A 15,091-nucleotide genomic window follows, 5' to 3' on the forward strand; every position below is an offset into this window, starting at 1 on the left:
CACACCCAAGCGCAACGCCGCCCACTCCCGGACCACTGGCTGGCTCCCGGCTCCCTGACCTCAGCCAGCGGGAGGTGTCGGGTTTCAGCCGCAAATACACACAAACGCGCGCGCACCGACGGGCGCCTGGGTGCACCCAGCGTGGTCACACGCCCCTTCCCAGCCTGGCCTGCCAGGTGAGCCCAGGACACCAGCGTCGCACCACCCCCATGCCCCCAAGGACCCTCGTCAGACTGCCCTCGAATCTCAGAGGCCTTGGTGGCCAAGAGTGGTGACTTGACTACAAGAGTAGACAGCAGCAGCTTACAGCGTGCCCACCACTACAGCAGAACCCTTCCACATCTCGCAGCCATTTCCTCGGCGCCTAGGACAGTGACTGGCACCAAGCTGACCACTAGCGAGCGGGCGGCTAAGTCCAGCTCCCTGGAAGTCTTTTGGAGGGCTTTCTCGACCCCGGTGGGGGGTGGGGAGGAGGGAAGAAGACAACACAAGATACGTAGTGTTGATCCTCCTACCCTCCCCAAGATGCCTGATCTGATGATTACCCCCAACTCTAAAGGACTTAAACTCAGGTCTCTAAATGGGGTGGGGGCGTAAAGAACTTTTGGGAAAGCCTTCATGGGGGAGGGGAACTAGTTCTTTAAAGAGCCCAGGTTTCAAAAGCTGGAGTCCACGGAGGCGCCGCTGTGCCAGGGGGATCATTAAGTAGCTGGGGTTGCGGTCAAAGGCGAGGCCGCCCGCCTCCAGAAACTGGCACGACCCACCGCGCCACCGGCAAAGCGCAGCGCCTCCCCATTCCTAGCACCCCCCCCCCAACACACACACATATATACCCGACCTCACCCAGGCACTTGACTGGGATGACTCAGGGAGCGTCCTGAAATTCCTGGGCACCCACAGGCGGCGCAGAGAGAGACTGTGTGCCCGTCTTCCCACCCCCGCTCCTCCCCTTCCACGACGGGCGCAGGCGACCAGTTCAGAGCCCACCCCCCGCGCCGCCCTGAACTCCAAGAAGCGCGGGTGTCAAAGGGGCGGGGCGGGGCGGGGGGGTGGGGGGTCCCCTAGCCTTGGCAGCTTGCCCTACGCGCGCTGGGAACTCCCAGCGTTTCGCGAGGTCGGGTCGCGGCCAGGCCCCGGGGTCTCTCCTTGCCCGCCCTCGTTACACAGCACTCTAATCCACCGCTTTCATACTTCTGAGCCCCGAGGCAACGGTGCCACCCTGGGGGCCGCCCCAGCGCCGCGCTGCGGGTTTCAACTTTCGGCCCCGGTGCCAGCCCGCACTGCTGCCAGCCCCAGACCTGCCCCAGGACATGCCCGCGCAGTGCTTGGCAAGCGCGCGCTGCCGTCCCCGCGGGCCGCCTCCCCCGCCTTCCTCCTTCCCCGCGCCAGCCCGGATTGCGACGGGAGCGAGCGCTGGGCGCCAGCCACCCCCCATCCATCTGTTCCCGATGACGCTGGCGGCCGGGAGCGCTTGGGGCCGGTGCCAGCAGGGAGCGGAACCCGCCTGTGCCCTCTGGAGCGGGGGGCCTGGCGGGCGCCCCCAGCCGCGCACTCCCCCGGTGCATCTTGGACCGAGCGCACGCGGGGCACACGGAGTGGGGGCGCACGCGGGCCGCGGCCTCCGCCTTGCACAAGGCCCCTGGCCGACCACAAACGAAAAGGGAAACGGGCCGCGCCGTTACCGCTCCTACCTGCGGCCGCCCTGGACCGGTGGGGGTGGGGGTGGGGGTGGGGGTGGGGGTGCCTCCTGCTCACTATCCACGCGCTCCCCGCAGCGCCCCCTCCGCGGCCCGCCGCCCTGATCCACGCTTTAATTTACGTCCCACTCGGCAGCGCAGCCTCCGGAAATTTATGTCCTGCACTGGCCGGCGGGTTCACAGGGCCCCTGGAGACCGGGGAGGGGGTGGGGCTCCTCTACCCCGTCGGGAATCACAAGCTGGGGGAAGGGGGAGTGCAGGGAGGTGTCAGGACAGAAGTCAACAACTGGCCTGGAGCCGTAAAAACAAAACTAAAAACCTCCGGGGCGGGCCCAGGCCCTTTCCCACCTGGATTACAGGCTGCTGGGGGGAGGGGAAGAAATGCAAATGGACATGTCGCACCTGGCCTTGAGTTGCCTTCCAGCTAGGTTCCCCAGGTAACGACACCCAGGCCCTAGCTCCAAATCTCACCAGGACCTGACCATTTCCTTTCTCCCTTGAGGCGGCCCTTTTGGCGTGAGGCGGGAGTGAGGCAAGTTCTTCCACCTGTTTGCACGGCATCAGGCCAGCCAACCATAAAAATTTGTGGGTGACCAGTACTGAGAAGTGCCACCTGGCTTTTTTTTTTTTTTTTTTTAAGAACTGGCTGCTCCCTCCCACCTATGCCTCTGGCTCCACTGGATTTCCAGGCCAGTGGTCCAGACCCCGTCTCAGATGCAGAATTTGAGGCCTAGAAGTGCTCAAGGTGAATGCACAGAGGTCAAAGAGGAGTCCGCCCCAAGATGCTCATCTGGATTGTGTCCCCAGCCCAGCCTGTGCGAGGGATGCAGAGCTGCTGGACATGCCCGCAGCCGCTGGAGAGCAGCAGAGAGCCAGCTATGTGGCCAACAGATGAAAATGAGGATGACACTTGGTGACAGTGCACCCGGCCTGAGGAAATTAGTAATCCTGGGCCATGGCCTCCTCCCGGTTTAAGGACAGGTACAGTCACTCTTGCTAAAGAGCCTGTTGTTAGCCTCCTAATTCCCCCCGCACTGAGGCTAAAGCTAGCCTCCCTTGGGGAATTCCCCTCCCCTTGGCGGACTACTCTCGCCAGGGCATACAGTGCTCCATCCTGGCGTCTTTCCCCAATTCCCATTTGCCTAGAAACCTGGCTGGGAAGGGACACCTCCCCCCCCACAGGAGACCTGCCCCAGGACCCTGAACCGTGCTGTGCTCTGTCCCAGGGTCCTGTCACCTTTTTCCTGCCACACACCTAGATCCCCGCCAAGCCACCCTGGGTCTCCCAGAGCAGGAACAAGGGCCACTCCTGGCTGAGTACCTGCTTCAATGACTAGTGGATCCCTAACTCCAGCCCCTCCTCCACAAAGCCTGGGATTTAGGAAACCATGTACCGCCCAAGGGCTGGAAAGGCCTTCCACCTGGAAGAACAGGAGTGCCTTCACCGACTCCCCCGGTGAGGAACTGAGAGGGGGTGGGGCGCACAGGCCCAGAGGGATTGCCAGAAAGAAAGGCATGCCTCTAACCAAGACAGGTGGGTGGTTATTCACTCAACAAACTCACAGTGCTCCAGGCTGTTTCCCAAGAGTCTTCTCAGAAACAAAACCGAAAATTCCACACCCTTCCCTCAATAAAAAAGCCCAGGGGGCAGACGCCAGAAGCTGTCGGAGGTGCTGGCAGGTGGGACGCTTGGAGGCAGCAAGAAACTAGGAACGCAAAGGCTGCTGCAGAGCGTACTCCTTCCTCAGTACAGTCTGGGTCCCCACCAGGGCCAGGGTAGGGGCTCACGGGTGTAGGCACCACCTAACACTGAACAAGCCCAATTCCTAGCGAGGGTGCCAGCCTGGCCTAGGATGGGCCCTGGATGCCAGGACTCCTGCACGCCTGGCCTTCATCATTCTGCCTCCTTCGGGGGCCCACAGAATGCATGACGGATATCAAACAGGTATCTTCCTCACTCTGACCTGCTGCTCCCAGCACGCAGGGGACAGAACTCCTTCCCCTGAATATCCACCACCTGGCACCATACCTTGTTCAGCCTGCCTCTGGAGGGACGAGGGACTACCAGGGACCAGGACTTCAATGCGGGCGGGAGTAACAATCACTGTCACTTAGCCAGCCTCCAACATGTGCAGCTCCCGTGGCCCTGCAAGGCAGGCGCTGACCTCTGCTACCCAGTCAGTCAGGAGACCTGACAAGGTTAATTAACTTGCCTCAGGCTCAGGAATTCAAACACAAGCCTGATTCAGACCCGGGGGGCTCTCACACCGGGCAGCATTTCTGGTAACCACCTGCCTGGCCAAGGACCAGAGTCTAGACCACCGCCCAGCACCAGCACCGCCCATCAAGGAGGCCCAGCCACTCCATCCATCCTCAGTGCCTCCTGCTCTGCGCCCCGCCACTCACATGCCATCTTCCTCGCCCCACTATCACCAGCCCAGAAATCCCACCCCTTCTTCAAAGCCCAGCTCAAATCTCTCTTCCAAGAAGGCTCCCCCATCCCACCTCCGGAATTCAATTCCCCTCCAGGCTGCCTCCCACTCTTAGGAGCCCGCCTTAAATAAAGGGGATCGGAGAATGCAGCTTCCCAGGCCCGGTGCTGCACCAAGCCCAGGTCTCCCTGTGGGGCCTGAGTAGCAGCATCTTTCCAGGCTCCCATGGGGGACACTGTGGTTGGTGGGGTTTCAGGCGTCTCTTCCCAGAGGGACAAGGGATTCTTGTCTCACAGCAGTGACAGCCCCCCCCCCAAGCCAGTGTCTGTGTTAGTATTGAACCCACAGCTGCTGCATGGGTCCACCATGCAGGGAAGCATGGAGGCAGAGAGGACAGACAGGCAGCCCAGCCCATCCCTGCTGACCCTCCCAGGAAGGACAACACTGGGGAAACCCACCCCATTCATCTCGGATGCTCCCTAGCTATCAGGGGTCCAGGGTCACTGGGGGCGAAGGTCTGGCAGGAACCTCCCCCCCGCCCCCCCCCCCCCCCCACACACACACACGGTTACCGGAGTTTTCCTCTTAACCCCACTTCCTGGCCTTCCAGTGCCTGGCTCCCCGCACACAGCTGCACTCCCTACAATCAGTTAACAGCTGTTTTGCATAGATTTTCAATTCTAATTGCCTGGCTTTGTGAGCGCCGCTGAGCCCCGGTGAATGGGGACGCCGAGGAGCACGGCTGGAAGGCGGGCGGGGAGGGCCACTCGAGGGGAGAAGAAGGGAGCCAGTGTGCACCAGGCTGCTGGCCTTTATGTCTCTAAATAGGGGACTACTCCAGCCCAACGGCCCCACTCCTGCCTCTCACTGCAGCCGGGGACCAGCCTCCCCAACCCACCCCAGATGAGCGACTGTCAGGGGCAGCTTCCAGCCCGCTCAGGGGCTTTTGCTCCCCTCCCCCTCCTGCCTCCCCCAGCTCCCCAGTACCCAGATATGGGAAGCTAATTGGACAATAAAGTTGAGCATCGTGCTCTCTGGAGACAGCTGGCATCTATAAAAGAGAAAGATTTGCATTTAAAACCTTTAAACTTTGTATGGCAGGGGAAGGGTGGATGGAGGGGGTGGTGCTCGGACCCTGGAGTGGTGCAGACTACTGAGATAGGAGCTGGTCGTTCTGGATTCTTCTAAGTCATCAGTGACCCAGACCCCCCCCCCCCCCCGCCGCCTCATCCGCTGTCACTGTCTTTGGGACACAAGCTAGTCACCATCAGCTTGGATGGCCTTGCCTTGGTCAAGTTCGGTTTCTGAAGAAATCTTGAGAAGAACTGGTACCTACTTGGTCTGAGCTTTTGCCCTGCAGAGCCACCAGCTGCTGCCCACACTCCTCCTCTCCATGGGTGGCACAGGGCTGCTGGCTGTCCAGCAGGAACCTGCTCAGGAGGCCTGAAGCCACCAGAGCAGCTGTGTGAAGCACCTGCCCTGGCATACAGGAGGCTCCCAGGGCTCACCAAGTGCGTCTGTGTCCCCAGGTCCAGTGTCACACACTGCACTGTGGTTGTGGGGATATCAGGTTTGCATTTCCTCCCATGCCTACTTCCCACTTTTTATATTTGAGAGAAACCTGGCCAAATTTCCCCACTGTCGACATTTGTGATGTAAAGTAGGGAGGGAGAGGCCCCTGAGTGGTCTTATTTTAGCAGGCTTTTATAAAACCACAGAATCCTCGGCTGGGTCCCGTCTACCTGGCAGCCCTGCGTGGAGAGGGGATGAGCCAGACAGCTAGGCCCTGGCTTCAAGGACAGAAAGCGGAAACTCCTGGGGATGAGGGGGTGGGGTGACAAGGAGGCCCAAGAGTCAAAATGCATGGGGCACACAGGTCACTTTCAACAATGTCAGTCTGGGCTGGAGGAGGGGCTCAAGTGGTACAGCGCCTGCCTAGCAAGTGTGAGACTCTGAGTTCAAATCCCAGTACCACCAAAAATAAAAAATAAAAAAAATAAAGTCAATTAGACACCAACAGTTAGGGGACAAGGCTTCTGTCCCCTTAACAGTTAGAGCCTGGCAGGTTAGCTCTCAGGCCACTCCAGGCCTCCAACCTCCTGGAAACCCCTGTCCCGTCCCTAGCATTACCCTCTCTCGCCACCTAACCCCTCCAACATCCTTGGCAGGCTTTTCTACCTGCTGCCACCCCCTCCAGCCCCTCTTCCTAGATGTGCCCTAATTTCCAGACTATGCCCCACTCCGTGATCATACAAAAAGCAAATTTAATTTTATATTTTTGGCAGTGCTAGGGATAGAACCCAGGGCATAGCACATTCTAAGCAAGTGCTCTACCATTGAACTACATCCTCAGCCACAAAAAAGAAAATTTTATCTTTTGGTGGCACTGGGGTTTGAACCCAGGGCCTCATGCTTGGTAGGCAGGTACTTTACCACTTGAGCCACACCTCCAGCCCTTTTTTGCTTTCAAATAGAGTCTTACATATTTGCCCATGGTTGCCCTTGGACTTTGATCCTCCCACCTATATCTCCTGAGTAGCTGGAATTATAGGTGTGTATGCCACTGGGCCTGCCTGACCTAAAAAGAAAAATTTAAAAGACAGTTCTCAGACTTTCTTCCTACCCTGTGTATGGGAAGAGAGGCCACCTTGGTCAGTGTCTGGCTGGGCTGGTCCCCACCTTACTGTGCCCAGGTTCTCTAGCTGTTAATATACCAATAGCACCACCTGTCCCCATCTGCCTGACAAGCAGACAAGATAGTGAACTAGAAAGAGCCAGGGCTGGTGACACTGCCAGAGTCCAGCGGAATTACTTTGTAGTTTTAGGAGGAAACAGTTTTCAGTGCAAGACCCGATGATGGGCAGATGATGCTCACTTGAATCCCTGTGAACACAGGGCAGCAGACTTCCTTCTTTTCCCCACCTCAGCCTTGCGGACGAGCCCAGCCCCATGTGGGCTTTAGGTCCCATGGCCTGACTGGTCATCTCCAGATGGGGGTAGGAGAAAAGGGGATCCAGTAGGACACCCAGCCTCTGGAGTTAGCAATTATTAAAATATTGACAGCACTCAGCTAGGCTGCCCTCCTCCCAGCCCACCTGGGCATGGATGGCCAGATTCCTCAGCCAGAAGAGGAGTGCAGTCCGGATCTGCGCTGCAAGCTCACGAGCACTGTGAGAACAGACGCAATTCCACGCACAGCCTGCCCAGCAGCACTAGGCACAACCGTCTTGGAGTGACACCAGCTCTGATGCTCGTCAGCTGTCTGGTGGGTTAAAATATGTACTGTCCATTCAGTGGAGTATTATTTGGCCTTAAAAAGAAATGAATGTCTGTGGTGGTGGCCCAAACCTGTCATCCTGGCACTCTGGAAATGGAGCCAGGAGAATCCCAAGTTCCAGGCCAACCTGGGCTGCACAGTGAGGCCTTGTCTCCAAAAATCAAAGAAAAAAACGAAGCTCAGATACACACTTGAAAACATGGTGCTGAGTGAAGGAAGCCAGACACGAAGTCCACAGGGCTGTGACTCCATGCATGTGGAATGTCCAGAAAGGATAATCCAGGGGCAGAAACCAGAGCAGTGGCTGGGACGGAGGACAGGGAGGAGCTCATGGGGACGGGTTTCCTTGGGGTGATAGGAATGTCTTGGACTAAGACAGAGTCGGTAGTTGCACAACACCGCAAATGTGCTAAGTGTACCGAATTGCACACTTTTTTAGTGTTGAGACAGGGTCTTGCTAGGTAGCCCAGGCTGGCCTGGAACTCACGATCCTCCTGCCTGAGTGCTGGAATGACAGGTGCACCACCGTGCCTGGCCGAATTATACACTTTAAAATGGTTAATTTTATGTTGTGAGAATTCACCTCAATTAAAAAAAAAACTCAATCTGAATGCAACACCTGTCCCTGGGAGAGGCAGACGCAGGGCAGGGTGGATAGTTTCCAGGGGACTTCAGCAGTCACCCCTAAGAGCAGCTTACCCTGGAAACTCCCTGTCACCCAGCACTACAGCCCTTGAGCATTGGAGGTACATGGTCACAGGAGACCACTCATGTGCAAGTGAGCTTTCTCCCTGGCTTGCCCCCACCTCCACCCCCGTGGACAAGCCACAGCTCTGCTTGTCTCAGTATGCAACTCTGAGCCCCCGAGTTGGAGGGGTCACAGTGTCCCCTCCTTCTCACTGACCTCCCCCCAAAGCTGCAGCTCTCGTCGCCCCCATCCTCAGCGCTCTGTGCCAGGGAAAGAACAGGCCTTGCTGTCTGGAGCTCAGAGCATCTGGAGGTCATGACACTGAAATGTCTACACTTGTCTCTAAGCAGGGCCATGAGCAGCTCCTGCCACCTGGCCACCGGCTGGAGTGCAGCCAGCTGTGACCCTGGGGAACAGGAGAGAGCAGCCCACAGGGGAGCATGGAAAACCAGGCTGGCGGAGGTCCCCAGATGGCAACAGAACCCCCAACCTGCCTTCAGGTGAGTGTGGTTCCGGGGGAAAAGGCAGGGAGCGCCCATCCGAGCACTTCTGCCAGGCCAGAACATGGTGGGACCATGAAATCTGGGGGTCCTCTCCAGGGCTCCTTAGGACTGTGACTCTGCTTTTTTCTTTTTCTTTCTTTTTGTTTTTAAGCTAGGATGGATCTCACTGTGTACCCAGCTGGGCTGGAACTCTCGATCCTCCTGCCTCAGTCTCCCAAGTGCTGGGATTACAAACCGTGCACCATCATGCTTGGAATGTGATCCTGCTTTGCAAAGATAAATCAGCTGTGCTCACCAGTGAGGGGCTTTCCTCTCTCTCCCTGGTCCACCAGCTGGCTCAGAGGAAGGATGGGAACACCCAAGACCCTGCCCAGTTCACCACACAGAGACTTTACGTTCAACCACAGGTCTTTAAGGACACATCTCCATGGTGCCAGGAAACTGCTAGTGACAGGAGGCCAGAAGCTGTTCCCCAAGGGCTCCACGAGTACCCACAAAAACTCTAAGATGTCTCCAGAACTTATTTGAGTATCCTCTCTCCCTGATCAAGTTTGCGTGTCTCAATCCTTTACACTTTCCTGTGTGGAATAGCGCTGACAGAGGGCCTTGCAGCCCTTGAACACCTCCCCTGGCACGGTAAGCCTCTCTGCCACCAGGCGGCAGCTCTGCCTCCTTGACTTTGCCATTGGTCAGTGTGCCAGGCTGTGGACTGTGGGGCTGGGATTTGAACTCAGAGAGCCCGATTCTAGAACAGCACTTTTTTCTCCCATTCCCCTGGCTTCTGACACATCTTGATTCATTATCCCCTGCCTGTCATAAAGTCCCAAACTATCACTGGGACAACTGAATCCCAACTGACTCTAAAAGCCACACACAAAAGAGCCCCCTCAATGGCTCAGGAACTGCCCTTGCCCTGCTGGCTGCCCATATGGGAGGCAGCCCTGGGGGGACGGCAAGGTCAAGGTCAGGCCCTCATCTCTGCTGGTTCACAACAGCTGCAAGGAGTCTTTGGCTCTGGCTCTTGCATTTGTCTTTATAATTTGGTGTCACAGGTTGAAATAAAGAAGAAAGTTTGGACTGAAGTAATTGCCTGATGTCAAGCTTTTGGCCAGTGACCTAGGGTTGCAGTCAGCTGTCATTACACTGGCATCCTTGCCTCAGTTTCCCCGATTGCTCCAGCTCTCCCTTTTCTTCAGGAAGGGCCTTCACTTGCCCTACCCAGCCTCCAGTCCTGAGCCCACCCAAACACCTCCTCCCAGCTGCCTCTCAGCTAAAGCCCCTCTGTAGCCAGCCTCCCCAGAGGCTGCAATGCTGTACACATCCCCGCTCCTCCAACCATGCCTCCTCAGGATCTTCTCCTCACCTGCCCCTGGGGCTTCCACAGGCCATCACCATTCCAAACAGGCTCCATCCTGCTTGTAATCTCAGTCTCTGCAGACTGCCAGGCCCTGGTTCCAGCATTCCTGCTGGTCCTCTACCCTCCCTCCTCTGCAGGCCAGTGAGTTTCAGAGCGCCCTCACCTGTGCTCAAGTGCACCCCAGCCTGGTGATCACCCTGGCCCTTCCCAGACTCCTTTGCTGGGTTCACCTCTTCTTGCAGCCCTAGCTAAAAACTCCGCCTCCTCTGGGGAGGCCTCCCAGATGGCCCTTAGGCCAACCCCCACCAAGTCCTCCAGCATCGCTTCCTGCCCTGTTCACAGGAGACCCAGCCGCAGAGAGGAAGTGGCCTTAACACTTCTGTCCTCCACAAATCCTCCCGGAAACCACCGCCAAGCTGACCTGAGCCCCTCCCCCGCCCCAGGAGGCATCCCTCCTGCCCTACAGCAAACTCAGCAGAGAAAAGGATGCAGGACCTCCTGAGTGAGCCCAAAGCAGAGCCCCCAGCCTCCCAGCCTCAGCCCCAGCCTCTCGGGCTTGCAGAGGACAGCTGTCTCCCCAGCCTTAGTGTCACATCTCCCTGTCCTCCAGCCGAGCTGGAGCTCCCAGAAAAACAAGCACTGAGCCTCTGGTGTTTCCTGACTGCTCCCAAATGATCTTACAACAGCACACAAAAGCACACAGGACTACAGCCATCAGCTACAGACTCAGCTGTCACCACTCAGCACCAGCCTGTCCAGCAGTTCAAGACATGCTGCTCTCCCAGGAGTGACAGAGGCCCTGGGGACAGCCCTGGACCTGGCCTTCCCATCAGGCCTCAGGCAGATGACAGCTCCTCTGCCCCTCCCCCTGGCCCACATCTTGGAACCAGGCCCCCTCCCCTCTCCTCCCTTCAGCTCTGCTCCGCACAGACCTGCCTGTCCAGCAGTTTGAGCCTGGGGTTAGCTGCAGTCCAGTTCAGGGGTTCTATTCCTGGCTCAGCCTGAAAATTGCTTTGTGACCTTGGGAAAGTCCCCATGCCGCTCTCACCCCATCTGAGCGCCCCCATTAATAACCCAGGGTGGCGCTTCAGAAGCAAGCTTCAATTCCAAGGAACCACGTCATCTTGGGAGGTCCTGGAATGACGATCCTGTGTCCCTGGCCGGTGGCACAAAGCTAAGGAAGGATATGTGTATATATGGTCACAGGTCATGGCTTTGGGGGCCATGTGAAGGAGGTTGCCAGGCCTCTGGTTGAGGGACAGTCGCCATCCTCCCATTTAAAGCGAGAAGGCACATGAAAACCTTGCCCCCAGCTGGGTGACTGTCGCCCCTAGCCCCCAGGTGACAAGGCTATATCCTAGACAGGGACAGGTGGGGATCTCAAGAAGAGGAGAACAGGACTATGACAAATGTCTCCCACCCTACAGCAGCAAGAGGAGGCTGACGGCTGTAGGTGGCCAAGGCAGACATGGACAGGCACCCTTCTCTCCAGTCACCTCCACAGCCCCTCGGGACCAGGATCCCCAAGCTCCACCACCACAAACCACACCCGCCTACTTCAGCCCCTTAACTTGGGGGTCAAGGGTGGACCCCAGGAGGCCACCTTCTCAAAGTCGCCCTGCCCCACTCTGGGGTGGGGGGGTGCCCTGGGGCTCATCTTGTCAGAACCATTGGATGACAGCAATGACACCAGCTGGCTTTGTCATCTGACTCGTGGTGTGATCTTCTTTTCAAAATTAATTTTGAAGTATTTCTTCTTCCCAGCCTCTCTCCCCCAAAAGGATTCGAGGCTGCAGTACGGGGCTCTGATATGGAGACGTGTTTATTACTTTTATGACTTCTCCAGGAAGCTCTGGGTAACTGGAAGGGGGATTACATTCGGAGAGAATTGGGTCCCCAGCGTAAGTCAGCATTATTCATTTAACAACTTCTATCGGTGCCCGGAGATGTGAGTGGGTCTTACCCACAGACGTCTCCTGTGGTTACTGGATTTAATTCACACAGCCAAGGAAAACGATTAAGGGAGATCAGAAGGGAGGGGCGTGAGGCAGGGTCCAACGGTGCTGAGGATACCTAGGTGACCTGAGCCTTGATGGTTGCTGGCACCCAGCCACTGCATGGTGACCACAGGGAGGATCACGGCCTCATCACTTATCCCAGTCCACAGCTCTGGCAAATGAGGCCTCTTCATTTGGAGTCAGCAAGGTGGACAAGAGGGACCGTGCCTCGGAGCCCATCTGGACAGAACTTGGATATCAATCCAAGGTCCACCCAGCCAGCCATCCCTCCCCAGCACTCTGCTATGGGGAGCAGCCCAAGTCACCCCTTTGTGCCCATTGGAGGAGGGGCACTCCTTGGCCTTTGCTGGGACTCTCTGGATGACTGAGAGAGCCTAGGGTCCAGGCAGAGGGGACTGGCTGTCCCCACTCAGCTATGCAGAGCACCAGCCTTTCTTAAGTACACTGTAAATCACAAACACTTTTAAATGTGCCTTGGCAGAGGGACAGAGAGCACAGAGCCAGGCTGCAGGGAAGGGAGGGCAACCACTGAGCCCCACAGACCAGGCCAGGCAGGCCTGGTGAGCACCCACCTGTCCAGGCACAGCACACAGGGACAGGAAACCAGAGGTGGTGGCAGCAGTGAACCCTTGGGGTCACCAAGGAGGAAGAAGACAAAGAAACCGAGGCCAGGAAAAGAAAGCCAGAGATAGAAAGGAAACTGTCTCTCTTGCAGACTGTGTTTTGCAGACAGAGTAAAAACTCTGGGTCTGCCCAGTGTCCAGGCCTCAGGAAGCACATTTCTGAGAGCACCTACTTCTTCATGTGTCTGATTTTACAACAGCCTCCAAGCCTGAGTGACACTACAAACCTCCTGCATTCCATCCCCATTTTCCTCTCTACCCTCCCGAGACAGCAGGTACCCTTCCAAAAGTCCCCAAATCCCATCTCTATAGGACAGAGACGTCAAGCAGCTGAACCCGAGTCACACAGTACCACAGACAAGATGAAAATTCAAACATGGTCCCAGCTTAATCCTCCCTTCCTTATTGGAAGAATCCAGAAAGATTTAACATGAGATCAATAAGAGCCGAGGGCAGCACATCTTTTTAAGAATCCATGTGCTACCCGATAGAAAAGTTGCACAGGGCATGGTGTGGTGATACATGCCTATAGTACCAGCACTCAGAAGGCCAAGGCAAGAGGATCCTGAGTTTGAGGCCAGCCTGGGCTACATAGCGAGAATGTGTCTTAAAGAAGCAAAGAAAAAGTTCCCATGGTCCCTTGTGGGGTGATAATTTTCCATTTTATTTAATTAAATTAAAAGTTAGATTTGAATAGCCACACATAGTTAGTTGTGCCCGTTGGGGGCTACATATCAGACAGCAGCAACCACCAAATTCTGTGAGCTAAGGCATAAGGTATTTGGTTTGAGAGGTGCTCACATGCTGGTGGAGGAAATGAGGCAGAAGCTGAGATTGGGGCTCTGGGGAAGAATCCAGAACACAACTACAGAGAGTTGGGATACACAGCTGTCCTCCAAGGTCACTGTTGGAAAGCAAAGTCTAGGAACACTGGAGAAGCCCACGCAAACCCCTCCCGGGGAGGGGTTCCAAGCCTTCATCTCCCCATCAGCACAGGGCTCTGCAGCCAAGGCTGGCTGGGTCCCCTTCCTTCAAGGTGGCGATCATCAAGCTAGCACATGGCCATGGCCCCATGGGTGTGGTGCAGGGGTGGGCAAGGAGCCCGAGCTCTGCAGAGCAAGGACCTCACCTTAAGACCACCTGTATGGACTGTGGACAAATCATGGAAGGATGGGTGATGGAGGGTAGGATGGATGGATAAGACAGATGGATAGATGGATGGGGTGGGAAGGCGGGTAGGAGGGTAAGTGATGAATAGAAGTTGATGGATAAAAGCAAGGAAAGAAGGAGAATGATAGATGGAGAGGGTGAAGGGAGGAGTCTGAATGGAGGAGTGGACGGGTGCAAGATGGATGGAAAAACACAGAAAATATCTGATATTCCCAAGGTCCAGTCATGTGAACACAGCCTAGTTTCCCAACAGCACTGGTGGGTTTTCAGGAGGGAGATCTGAGTGTTTCTCATTGGTGAGATGGTGACGGGGGGTGGGTGTCCAGAGTCAGTCTCAGGAGCTCTCAGCTCCCTGTATGGGGCCCTGAGTTCAAAGGTTGTCTCCTGTCCAGCTGTGACAATGAGGCTGGACACCCACCTGCCTGAGACATGAAGCTTCCTGGGCACCCCTGGTTGCAAACACTCGAAAAGCCTAGTAATTGAGGCCTACAGGGCAGCTGTGAGGCCTGGGAGGTCTTCCAGGAGCAGGGCCAGGGGCCTCAGTGCCCACCTGTGCTCAGCAGAAGTGCAGAGGCCGGCAGGGACGCAGGTCTGCGTGGGCCCAGGGAGAAACCCTTCCTCTGCACCCCCCCCCACCCCGCCTTCTCTCCCAGGTGCCCTTCCTGGGCCCTGCCCACCACACAGCATCGGCATACTCTGCATATCCTTGTGGGCTTCCCTGAAGGCCGAGGAGGGTGGTCACCACACACAGCCACGCGAATAACACCATGAGGCACTGGACACAGATCTTCACAGCGTCCCTCCCTGTTCTCACCCCTTCACCTCAACAAGCCCACAGCACAGGGCCACTAATGACCACCATATGCAGATGGAGACACAGGCAGAGAGTTGGCGACACGCAATGGAGCACTGGGCGAGGGCCTGAGTCACAGGGAGCAGTTCTAGAACCCGCATGTCTGGTTGGAAGGTGCTGACGGGCATCTGCCGGATGAAGGAGTGAGTGACAGACACGAAGAGTGGACGCGTGACTAAGGGTGAGTACACCAAGGGCAGCTGGAAGCAGTCCCAGTGCCCAGAGACAGGCCCAGTGGAAACGGATAGTGAGTGGCAGGCCCAGCCAGGCGACCTGCCAGTCCAGTGTCCACAACTCCCCTGGAGACTCAGGGCTCACAGATGGGCCTGCAGTGTGGAAAGAAAGACGCCTCCAGTAAGGAGCAGATGGAGTTGCTGACCACGGCGGACAGGGAGGTCTGTGGTTCCAACCCCTGCCCGCCAACCCCCTGCTGGCCTCCAGGGAGCGTCCCCAGGCCCGGCACAGCCACCTCC

The 15,091-nt window shown here is 56.9% G+C and overlaps 1 protein-coding gene and 1 non-coding gene across 5 annotated transcripts in view; both read right to left on the bottom strand.

Moving 5' to 3' along the window:
* Gse1 (Gse1 coiled-coil protein) overlaps positions 1 to 15,091 on the bottom strand; it is a 361,804-nt gene that overhangs the window by 47,801 nt on the left and 298,912 nt on the right. The gene's annotated exons all lie outside the window — the stretch shown is intronic.
* On the bottom strand, positions 6,508 to 6,580 carry Trnag-acc (transfer RNA glycine (anticodon ACC)). Its single transcript has one exon. It is a non-coding gene; the product is annotated as a tRNA-Gly (tRNA).

Source organism: Castor canadensis, chromosome 15, assembly GCF_047511655.1.
Source record: "Castor canadensis chromosome 15, mCasCan1.hap1v2, whole genome shotgun sequence".
Lineage (NCBI taxonomy): Eukaryota > Metazoa > Chordata > Mammalia > Rodentia > Castoridae > Castor > Castor canadensis.